Source organism: Palaemon carinicauda, chromosome 35 (genome assembly GCF_036898095.1).
Source record: "Palaemon carinicauda isolate YSFRI2023 chromosome 35, ASM3689809v2, whole genome shotgun sequence".
In the NCBI taxonomy this organism is placed as follows: Eukaryota; Metazoa; Arthropoda; class Malacostraca; order Decapoda; family Palaemonidae; genus Palaemon; species Palaemon carinicauda.
Genome location: NC_090759.1, coordinates 74,577,139 through 74,589,638, shown reverse-complemented (window position 1 = coordinate 74,589,638; position 12,500 = coordinate 74,577,139).

Below are 12,500 nucleotides of genomic sequence, written 5' to 3'. Positions count from 1 at the left end.
TCTTTTACGTCAATATGTTCGCTTTTAAATCGGTAAAAAATCCTGGAATTAATGTTGCCAGACATTTACTTTTTTTTCTCAATGCAAATTGTTAGCAGTGTAATATCAGTCCCGTTTCGCCTTTGTTGATACTTATCCACTAAGTTATGTTTCATTTTCCTCCTTTGTTGATACTTTTCCTTCAAGTTATGTTTCATTTTCCTCCTTTGTTGATACTTTTCCTTCAAGTTATGTTTCATTTTCCTCCTTTGTTGATACTTTTCCTTCAAGTTATGTTTCATTTCCCGCCTTTTGTTGATAAATTTCCATTAAGTTATGTTTCATTTTCCTCCTTTGTTGATACTTTTCCATTAAGTTATGATTAATTTTTCGCCTTTGTTGATACTTTTCTATTAAGTTATGTTTGATTTTCCTCCTTTGTTGATACTTTTCCATCAAGTTATGTTACATTTCCCGCCTTTGTTGATACATTTCCATTAAGTTATGTTTCATTTTCCTCCTTTGTTGATACTTTTCCATTAAGTTATGATTATTTTTTCGCCTTTGTTGATACTTTTCCATTAAGTTATGATTCATTTTCCTCCTTTGTTGACACTTTTCCATTATGTTATGTTTCATTTTCCTCCTTTGTTGATACTTTTCCATCAAGTTGTATGTCTCATTTTTCGCCATTGTTGATACTTTTCCATTAAGTTATGATTCATTTTCCTCCTTTGTTGATACTTTTCCATTAAGTTATAATTAATTTTTCGCCTTTGTTGATACTTTTCCATCAAGTTATGTTTCATTTTCCTACTTTGTTGATACTTTTCCATTGAGTTATAATTCATTTTTCGCCTTTGTTGATACTTTTCCATCAAGTTATGTTTCATTTTCCTCCTTTGTTGATACTTTTCCATTAAGTTATGATTCATTTTCCTCCTTTGTTGATACTTTTCCATTAAGTTATAATTCATTTTTCGCCTTTGTTGATACTTTTCTATTAAGTTATGTTTCATTTTCCTCCCTTGTTGATACTTTTCCTTTAAGTTATGATTCATTTTCCGCCTTTGTTGATACTTTTCCATTAAGTTATGATTCATTTTTCGCCTTTGTTGATACTTTTCCATTAAGTTATGTTTCATTTTCCTACTTTGTTGATACTTTTCCATTAAGTTATAATTCATTTTTCGCTTTTGTTGATACTTTTCCATTAAGTTATGATTCATTTTTCATCTTTGTTGATACTTTTCCATCAAGTTATGTTTCATTTTCCTCCTTTGTTGATACTTTTCCATTAAGTTATGATTCATTTTCCTCCTTTGTTGATACTTTTCCATTAAGTTATGATTCATTTTCCTGGTTTGTTGATACTTTTCCATTAAGTTATGATTCATTTTTCGCCTTTGTTGATACTTTTCCATTAAGTTATGTTTCATTTTCCTACTTTGTTGATACTTTTCCATTAAGTTATAATTCATTTTTCGCTTTTGTTGATACTTTTCCATTAAGTTATGATTCATTTTTCATCTTTGTTGATACTTTTCCATCAAGTTATGTTTCATTTTCCTCCTTTGTTGATACTTTTCCATTAAGTTATGATTAATTTTCCTACTTTGTTGATACTTTTCCATTAGGTTATAATTCATTTTTCGCATTTGTTGATACTTTTCCATTATGATTAATTTTTTGCCTTTGTTGATACTTTTCCATCAAGTTATGTTTCATTTTCCTCCTTTGTTGATACTTTTCCATTAAGTTATAATTCATTTTTCGCCTTTGTTGATACTTTTCCATTTAGTTATGATTCATTGTTCGCTTTTGTTGATACTTTTCCATTAAGTTATAATTCATTTTTCGCCTTTGTTGATACTTTTCCATTAAGTTATGATTCATTTTCCTCCTTTGTTGATACTTTTTCATTAAGTTATGTTTCATTTTCCTCCTTTGTTGATACTTTTCCATTAAGTTATAATTCATTTTTCGCCTTTGTTGATACTTTTCCATTAAGTTATTAATTTTCCTCCTTTGTTGATACTTTTCCATTAAGTTATGATTAATTTTTTGCCTTTGTTGATACTCTTCCATTAAGTTATGATTAATTTTCCTACTTTGTTGATACTTTTCCATTAAGTTATGATTCATTTTTCGACTTTGTTGATACTTTTCCATCAAGTTATGTTTCATTTTCCTCCTTTATTGATACTTTTCCATTAAGTTATAATTCATTTTTCGCCTTTGTTGATACTTTTCCATCAAGTTATGTTTCATTTTCCTACTTTGTTGATACTTTTCCATTAAGTTATAATTCATTTTTCGCTTTTGTTGATACTTTTCCATTAAGTTATGATTCATTTTTCATCTTTGTTGATACTTTTCCATCAAGTTATGTTTCATTTTCCTCCTTTGTTGATACTTTTCCATTAAGTTATAATTCATTTTTCGCCTTTGTTGATACTTTTCTATTAAGTTATGTTTCATTTTCCTCCTTTGTTGATACTTTTCCATTAAGTTATAATTCATTTTTCGCCTTGTTGATACTTTTCCATCAAGTTATGTTTCATTTTCCTCCTTTGTTGATACTTTTCCATAAAGTTACGATTAATTTTTCGCCTTTGTTGATACTTTTCCATCAAGTTATGTTTCATTTTCCGTCTGTTGATACTTTTCCATCAAGTTATGTTTAATTTTCCTCCTTTGTTGATACTTTTCCACTGAGTTACATATTTCATATTTAAGTAGATAAATCGCAAATTGAAACCCGTCTCCTATCTCATTCACGGGCCGTTGAAACATATAATTAAATCCTTCAGAAGAACAAAGAAAATCAATTCGGAATGTCAGTCTCTGCCATTTTCTGGAATAAGTTGAATTTGGAATATCTGCGCTGTCGTTTCTTGGCAGTAAAAGGATTTTAACGCACGGAGGTGGAATTCAATAATGAGATAAATATGAGGCGGTAGGAAATATGATAAGAAGGTGTAGCTAATGCACTCGGAAACTAAACCAGGTCAGGATTTCGGAATTGTTAAGAAAGATGTTGAAAATGTTGAATGTCATTGTGGATGAAATGATAAAATGGAAACGATGGATGTTGTTATTATTATTATTATTATTATTATTATTATTATTATTATTATTAATAGTGTTATTATTATTATTGTTGTTGTTGTTGTTGTTATTATTATTATTACTTGCTAAGCTACAACCCTAGTAGGAAAAGCAGGATGCTATAAGCCCAGGGGTTCCAGAAGGAAAAATAGTCCAGTAAGGAAACAGTAACAACATTAAAATAAATATTTCCTATATAAACTATAAAAACTTTTACAAAACAAGACAAAGAGAAAATAAGTAGATGTGGATGAACTTTGGTTTGAAGTTTTTATAGTTTATATTTGAAATATTTATGTTAATATTGTCACTCTTTTTAAAATGTTTTTTTTTTTAATTGTTCAGTACTTCTCTTGTAGTTTATTTCCTCTCATCACTGGGCTATTTCTCCATATATTTTGAAGTTTTATAGCTTATATATGAAAGATTAAATAAAATGTTGTTACTGTTCTTGAAATATTTTATGTTAATAGTTATTTACTCCTCTTGTAGTTTATTTATTTCATAATTTCCTTTCCTTACCGTTCTTGAAATATTTTTATTTCAATTGATATTTATATCTCTGTTGTAGTTTATTTATTTCCTTATTTCCTTTACTTGCTAATCTATTTTTCCCTGTTGGAGCCCTGGGGCATATGTCATCCTTCTTTTCCAATTAGGTTTGTAACTTTTATGTAAGGGCATATCTCAGTTACACTTAGATAAAACCGTAATTTTAATCGGAAATTCTCCGTAAAAAATATACTGTTCTCAACCGTATTTCAGTAAAATACAGGCGACCGTAATTTTACCTTACCTTACCTTTTATTGGTTGGTGACCTTTAATATCACTCCTTGACGTCCATATATTCGTTTTGAAAACGGTAGAAATCCTTGAATAAATGTTAGCAGACATTTACTGTTTTTTATTGCAAATTTTTGATAGTGCAGAGTTGCCGAGATTGCGGGTTTTCTAACTGAATTTTGATTTATATGAAATTGGAGATGTACTAGAGAAAATAAAAAATGACAACATTAAATTATCCTCCATCTGACACTTATTGGAAACGCCCTTATAGGCTGTGACGGGCCAAGAGTAGGTTGTAACTCAAAGGCGAGATGAAAGCAACTGAGTAACATTATTAGGACATATCAAGTATATATACACACAAGGTCCCGATAAGAAGGTCACAAAATACAGACATGCTATTTCTTGTCAAACCGGCAACCGGTTCTGTTAACAGTTAACAAGGGAATATGCAGGCAGGTTAAAACAAGTTACTGTCAGTACGAGGGGAGAGCGAAGATACAAAGGATAATATATGCAAAAATGAGAAATGTCGTTACTATGTGCGCTCGTGTGACACACGGGTGGTACAAGGCTGACGCTTATAATGGCGAACTTTTCACTTCCACTCAGAAGCCCTCGGAGGGAAAAAGTTTCCTTCCATTAAATGAAGAAAGGGGAACTTTTCGTAGATTTTTTTTGTAGACTTTTTTGTAGAGGCTTTGAGGTGTCTTGTTATTACTGGTCGACTCGAATTGCTATTTGTAACTTTTCTTTCCTTTGTCGTAGTTATTGATAATGTGGAGACAGGGGGACATAAGAAGATCTAGAGTCTGGTTGCCGCGAATTGCTAATTTATCTGGAAGGTTTGTTGGTGTTTTGTCTTGTTGTTGTTATTGATATGGAGACGAGGATATGAAGGGAGATTGTCTTAATGTTTTCTGATATGGAGACGAGGATATGAAGGGAGATTGTCTTAATGTTTTCTGATATGGAGACGAGGATATGAAGGGAGATTGTCTTAATGTTTTCTGATATGGAGACGAGGATATGAAGGGAGATTGTCTTAATGTTTTCTGACAAAGTGGCTTTAGTGTTTTAACGTGATCCTTTGGAAATAATTATTCTGCTTCTCATTTTATTGAGCGTATTTTTTCTCTCGTGTTCTATGAGATACATTGTCTAAAACTGTTTTTTCTTTAAATTAAAAAAAAAATGTACATGATTTTTACAATCTTTTTAATTGATAGTAAATGGTATGTGGTACAGTTACTTTTGCTTCAAGAAGCAACTAACTAAAATTGAAGATTGTTAACGCTGCTTTTACTCTCTCTCTCTCTCTCTCTCTCTCTCTCTCTCTCTCTCTCTTTCATGGACCAATGGTTGGAAGTCTCGCTCGCCTCCCCAAGGAAAGGGGAATGGTTCGATTCCCGTCAAGGAAGATCACTTTATTCGCGTTTCACAATGACCGTCTTAGGATTTGCAGTTTGTCCCCATATATATATATATATATATATATGTATATTTAAATATATATATGTGTATATATACATATATATATGTAATATATATATATATATATATATATATACATATATACTGTTCTATACTGTACAGCACGTGCTTCATACACGCTCATACACTATAATACTATTGCCCTTTATATCTCTCGTTCTCTCCCTTACTGGTAATAGAAAAACCTGTTTAATCTTACCATCGCATGTTTCATAATGCTTGAATTTGTGTAACATTGTTACTCTCAACTGTGGGTATATAACCTCGTTACCTTGTTGAATGTACTTCACTTGCATTCACCTCGCCTCTCTGTTAGTACCTAACAGACAGCACATCTTGCCACACCGAGTAACCATTTATATAAGGTTGGGGCGGGGGGGGGGGGGGGGGGTAGGGGAGGTCGCGTTCCCACTGGCACTGTTGCAAAAGGTGTGTTGGTGTTGGGTACCAAGGGGCCCTTCGTAAGGGAGAGTGGCTAATGAGGATGAAACTGTGGATCTCTTGAGTTGAGAGGCATCCACTTGAAGGCTAATTAAGTTTGAATGATGGATGGATTGATACTTATGAGAGGACATCTCTCTCTCTCTCTCTCTCTCTCTCTCTCTCACCACTTGTTTTGATTGATATATGGTTCTCCCCTAGAATGATTGGGTAATAAGAAATTAAAATTAAAGCTCTTTCTCTCTCTCTCTCTCTCTCTCTCTCTCTCTCTCTCTCTCTCCATCACTAGTTTTGACTGATGTATGGTCCTCCCCTCGAATGTTAGGATAATAAGAAATTAAAGTCTCTCTCTCTCTCTCTCTCTCTCTCTCTCTCTCTCTCTCTCAGGATCACATGTTTAGCCTCGTGTGGCAATGACTTTTGTCTTAAATATTAGAGCAAAACAGATATTTCGTCTCTCTCTCTCTCTCTCTCTCTCTCTCTCTCTCTCTCTCTCATATTAAGAACAAGAGCAATCAAAGATTTCAGACCTCTGCCAATGAATGGTGCCAACATTTAATTAAAGTCTACGGACATCGCCTCCCACGTTTCATATACTGACTGTACAGTAAATGGTGGAAAGTGTAATGTTGATCCAGCATCAAGATATTGATCCGTATCCCCTCCAAAATGTTATGGTTTCTTTCAATATATAATATCTATCCATGGTTGAAATTAGGTGAAAATCCAAATCGTCAATTTGTTTTGCTGTAATCTTTAAAATTGTGAAAAATGCAAATCCAAGGATGATAATGATAATGATAATGATAATAATAATAATGATAATAATAATGACAACAACAATAATGATGATAATAATAATAATAATAATAATAATAATAATAATAATAATAATAATAATAATAATAATAATAGAAAACAAGGTTTTTAGTGAGAACGCTACACACGTGTAGCATTTTGTAAATCATAAAGCTTTCGTTGTGTGAGACATGGCGTTTTTTTATACTAATTTTTCCTGGATTTTCGTCCATTGTTTCTGAAGACGCACTTATTTTTGTGCCGCAGTTTGCCAAGAGACTGAAAGAGAGCCACTTGCCAACACGGTTCATTCATTCCATCTGAGAGTGCACACCAAAACGAGCTTAGGAAACATATTTCCTTGTAGTCGTGCTTCTTCTAGATAGTTTTTCTTTTCCGAAGTCATTTTTTTCATATAATTAAGCTACTTATAATGATTCTTAATTGAGTATATTATAATATTTGCATTCTAGATAGTTTTTCTTTTCAGAAGTCATTTTTTTTTTCATTCAATTAAGCTACTTATAATTTTTTTATTAGTATTATAAAATATTTTAATAAATTAATTGAAAATTGAGTTGGCTATTCGTATTGTTACGGATGTGAACAGGGCAGTTTTGAGTTTGTTCCATGTTACTTCTTCAGATGTTTCTTTATAAAACCAAGTTTGGCATATGTGCGTACTCTGTCTTCGACAATACCACGTATCGAGATTGATGGTGGGGAGAGAGTGAAGAGGGTTTGGGAGGAACATATAAGGGGGAGAAGATCGAGAGGGAGACAGAGAATTAGATGACGGGATAAGGTGAAGGATGATATGGAGAGAAGAGGTTTGGTGGAAGAGGATGCCTCTGATAGAAGGCATTGAAGAGGTCGCATCAGGCAACCGACCCCTTTAAAGGTTTAAAGGTCGCTCATGAATGGCAGGGGCAAGGGACAGTGACATTGCCCTATCGAGCAGGACAATACCATAGAAAATAACCATATACACATATGATCAGCGCCTAAGCTTCAACTCCATCCAAGCTAGGACCAAGGAGGGCCAGGAAATGGCTGCTGATAACTCAGAAAATAGAATTATAGGCTCCCTCAAACCCCCCAATCCTTAGCTCACAAGGAGGGTGAGGTTGCAACGACAAAAGAAACTAACGAGTTTGAGCGGGACTTGAACTACAGTCTGCCGTTCACCAGTCAGGGACGTTACCACATCAGCCACCACAACCCTAAATCTAGGGCTAACGGGGGAGGGGTGAGGTATATGTATGTAATATTAAGGGAAATTACATCCAATCTATTTGCATGTAAGTTGATATACTAATTGATGCCTTTGCTCACATCACTACATTGTCTCTCCATAGAATAGAGTATTACTACTATATTATCTATTCCACATTTCAGAAATTTCATCCTTCAAAGAATGTTTTCCAATATATTTTTTTTTTTTTGCGCTTGCAGTTTATTCTGGCCACTCAGAAGAAAACTGAGACAATAGTTATTATCCCATTCATACTTTTATTGCTGAATAATGAATTAAAACTATCAACAATAGCATCTCATTGGTACAAACAGTGTGCCAAGTACCCCTATACACTTTGCTCTTCATTGATGTTAATGCATTGCTTTATTTACTCTAAGTATACATGAAATTTTGTTTGCCTTTCTTTTCTCCCAAGGTAGAAATTCATTTTTATTGTCTAAATTTCTATCAGAATTCGAACGAAATTATATAGATATATTCACTGTTGGGTTGGGAATGTGTGGAACCAAAGGAGGATACAAGTACATAATCATCTCCTACGACTATTGACGCAAAGGGCCTCGGTTAGATTTCGCCAGTCTTCTCTATCTTGAGCTTTTAATTGAATAATTCTCCATTCATCATCTCCTACTTCGAATTCATAGTCCTCAGCCATGTAGGTCTGGGTCTTCCAACTCTTCCAACACCTTGTGGAGCCCAGTTAAAGGTTTGGTGAACTAATCTCTCTTGGGGAGTGCGCAGAGCTTGCCCAAACAAGTATATAGACAGTCAGAAAATCATTGAAATATTAAACACACTCTTGCAGGTATTCTTAGCAGTTTCCATCATATTTTCAATCTTTTACATGTATTGCACAACAGATTCTTATGTTGTGAAAGCACGAGGCGGTTTTGTTATGCTGGAATGTTATGGATCCTAATGTATCCCAATGTAACCTAAAAAAAAATTAGTTCACATTTACGCGTAAGACGCAGAAGATTGAGAAATCTATTCGTGACGTCACTAACGGAGTCGATGCTCAAGATAATGAAATAAACCGTTTAAAAGCTCCGACAGGATTAGCAATAACACATTAGTGAAACTGCTGAGTAAGGCATTTGATTGTTATGCCCAGAAGCCTACGATATAGGACTACTACTGGTAGAAATCATTGTTTCTATTTCCCAGTTACCCTTTTGTTACCCTTCCTTCTCAGCCTTTATTCGAATGGATTACTTTCCCCATCTTTCCTCTTTTAAGATTAGATCCATAGAGGGGAGGATGTTTCCTTGAACGGTTCAGCTTTCCCGTAGGATTTTTATATATTCATAGGCTTTCCTCCCGATCGTAGGACTTTTATATATATTCATCGGCTCCCCTCCCGATCGTCTGGGAGGGGAGTGGTATGGGAAAGGATGCACAGTGGGGGCTGGGTAGGCCGGGGTTTGGGGGAGGGGGGAGGGAGCATCCTTGCTGTGTGTCCAATCGTTGCTTTGTCCATCTCATCATCATTATCGTCTTTCAAGTATCCTGTGTTGGATCCTCAGCATCATCATTATGATTTTCCGTTCAGTGCGAGAAGTTTAACAGTTGTGCCAACATTCGATTTAGATATTAAAATCACATTTATGTATTTTATTGATTTTTGGATGTGATATATTCAGTAATGATGTTTCTTTAAAATTCTGCGTGTTTTTGCGGATGTTGTTTTCATATTATGAGAACTTTCTGTTTTCCTAAACTTGGCGAATATTAGTATTTGGTTTTGTTTACAATTTTCAGTAAGAGTGCATTTCACATAGTTTTATAGAGCAAAAGGTAATTTTAACTTCATTTGTGCTTTTTAACTGGGATTTTTTTTTTAACTTGATAACTTGAATAGAGCAGCTTGTCATCATAAAACTCTCATATGTGGTCACGTAATGAAATTTTTTTGGGGGGATTGCATACCTAGTATTCTGAGCATGCCAACCGTAGTATGTTGCAGAAACCCTAACAGTAACTCTGTTACTTGACTTTCCAAATTATTCTCTTTCGTGGATAGTTAGCTAACTGTTCTCACTCTTCTTTCACCCTCCTTGGTTAGCTAACTGTTCTCACTCTTTCGCCCAACAAGGTTAGTTAGCTAAGAGTTCTCACTCTTCTTTCACACACCATGGTTTGTTAGCTAACTGTTCTCACTCCTCTTTCACCCTCCTTGGTTAGCCAGATGAAAGATGGTCCACATTACGATAGATAAGGTAAGAAATGTCAATATATTGATCTATCTTAAGGTTACACTTCCTTCCTTGTATCATTATTATCCTTTTCATTAAAATTTAGTTTGTGTATGAGTAAGCATGTGGATATACAATAATGGTTAGTCAATTTTCATCTGTAGAATCTCCAAATTATGTTGAAATCAAATATTTTAATTTTTCTCTTTTTTTCTCAGCTTTTGTTCGGAGGGATTACTTTCCCTATCTTTCCTCTTTTAAGATAAAATCCATAGAGGGGAGGATGTTTCCTTGAACGGTTCAGCTTTCCCGTAGGATTTTTATATATTCATAGGCTTTCCTCCCGATCGTAGGACTTTTATATATATATTCATCGGCTCCCCTCCCGATCGTCTGGGAGGGGAGTGGTATGGGAAAGGATGCACTGTGGGGGCTGGGTAGGCCGGGGTTTGGGGGAGGGGGGAGGGAGCATCCTTCCTGTGTGTCCAATCGTTGCTTTGTCCATCTCATCATCATTATCGTCCTGCAAGTATCCTGTGTTGGATCCTCAGCATCATCATTATGATTTTCCGTTCAGTATTCTGTGTTGAACCTTGTTAAAATTTACATATCCTACGGGATGCCTGAATACACAGAGCCTGTGATACACAGATGATAGCGTATGTGTATGTGTATACGGTGTAGGTGTGTGTGTATGTGGGGTCGATGTATGTGTAGGTTATGTATTTATATGCAATCTACCAGACAGACAGTAGGATTTTGTTGTCGGTGTTAACCAGATAGGACTTGAAGCATGAGGGTGAAGTAGGAGGTAGAATACTATTTCTTTTGCTCTGAAAATCCTGTGGATAGTGTTGTGCTAGTCAGACATAAAGAACTCAACTACCTAGGGTGGAAGGGTAGGAGGAGCAGACCTATTTACTAACTATAATTACTACTTGGGGTTTTATTTTTCTCTGAAGCCATTTAGACTGCAATTTTACAGGTCCTTTTTTACTCACATGTTCTTTAAGCCGAGAGGAAAGTGAGTACTTGCTTGAGGGTACACTCGGATACACTATTCTATCTTATTTTTCTTCCTCTTGTCTTGTTAAATTTTTTATAGTTTATATAGGAAATATTTATTTTAATGTTGTTACTGTTCGTAGAATATTTTATTTTTCCGTGTTTCCTTTCCTCACTGGGCTATTTTCCCTGTTGGAGCCCCTGGGCTTATAGTATCCTGCATTTCCAACTAGGTTGTAGCTTAGCAAGTAGTAATAATAATAATAATAATAATAATAATAATAATAATAATATGCTTCTTTGTAACACCAGCCAAGATACATTTTATCGGTTTTGCTAATCTTTCTTTCCTTAAATTATTTTCAAATTTGGGATTCTCTTTATAATTACGTGTTCCCTGGATTGTCAACACTAGGGGAGTTCCTTTTGTATATTCTTCCTACTTCTTCGTCCTGCCTCATCTAGATGGAACTAACAGACTAAACATTTGTCACTTCATTTACACTTTATTCCAGCGATAATGCGCGCGCTCTCTCTCTCTCTCTCTCCTCTCTCTCTCTCTCTCTCGTTAAAATACTGATGAATATTACCTGGTGTAGGGAACTTAACTTGGTTATTCTCTCTCTCTCTCTCTCTCTCTCTCTCTCTCTCTCTCGTTAAAATACTGATGAATGTTACCTGGTGTAGGGAACTTAACTTGGTTATTTCTCTCTCTCTCTCTCTCTCTCTCTCTCTCTCTGCGTTAAGATACTGATGAATATAACCTGGTGTAGGAACCTGTATTTAAGAAATCTCTCTCTCTCTCTCTCTCTCTCTCTCTCTCTCTCTCTCGTTGAAATACTGACGAATATTACCTGGTGTGGGGAACTTGTATTTTTTAAAAATGGGTTCTCTCTCTCTCTCTCTCTCTCTCTCTCTCTCTCTCTCTCTGCGTTAAGATACTGATGAATTATTACTTGGTGTAGGAACCTGTATATGAGAAAATATCTTCTCTCTCTCTCTCTCTCTCTCTCTCTCTCTCTCTCTGCGTCAAGATACTGATGAATATTACCTGGTGTATGAACCTGTATATAAGAAATATCTTCTCTCTCTCTCTCTCTCTCTCTCTCTCTCTCTCTCTCTCTCTGCGTCAAGATACTGATGAATATTACCTGGTGTAGGAACCTGTATATAAGAAATATCTTCTCTCTCTCTCTCTCTCTCTCTCTCTCTCTCTCTGCGTCAAGATACTGATGGAATAATACCTGGTGTAGGAACCTGTATTTAAGAAATATCTTCTCTCTCTCTCTCTCTCTCTCTCTCTCTCTCTGCGTCAAGATACTGATGAATATTACCTGGTGTAGGAACCTGTATTTAAGAAATATCTTCTCTCTCTCTCTCTCTCTCTCTCTCTCTCTCTGCGTTAAGATACTGATGAATAATACCTGGTGTA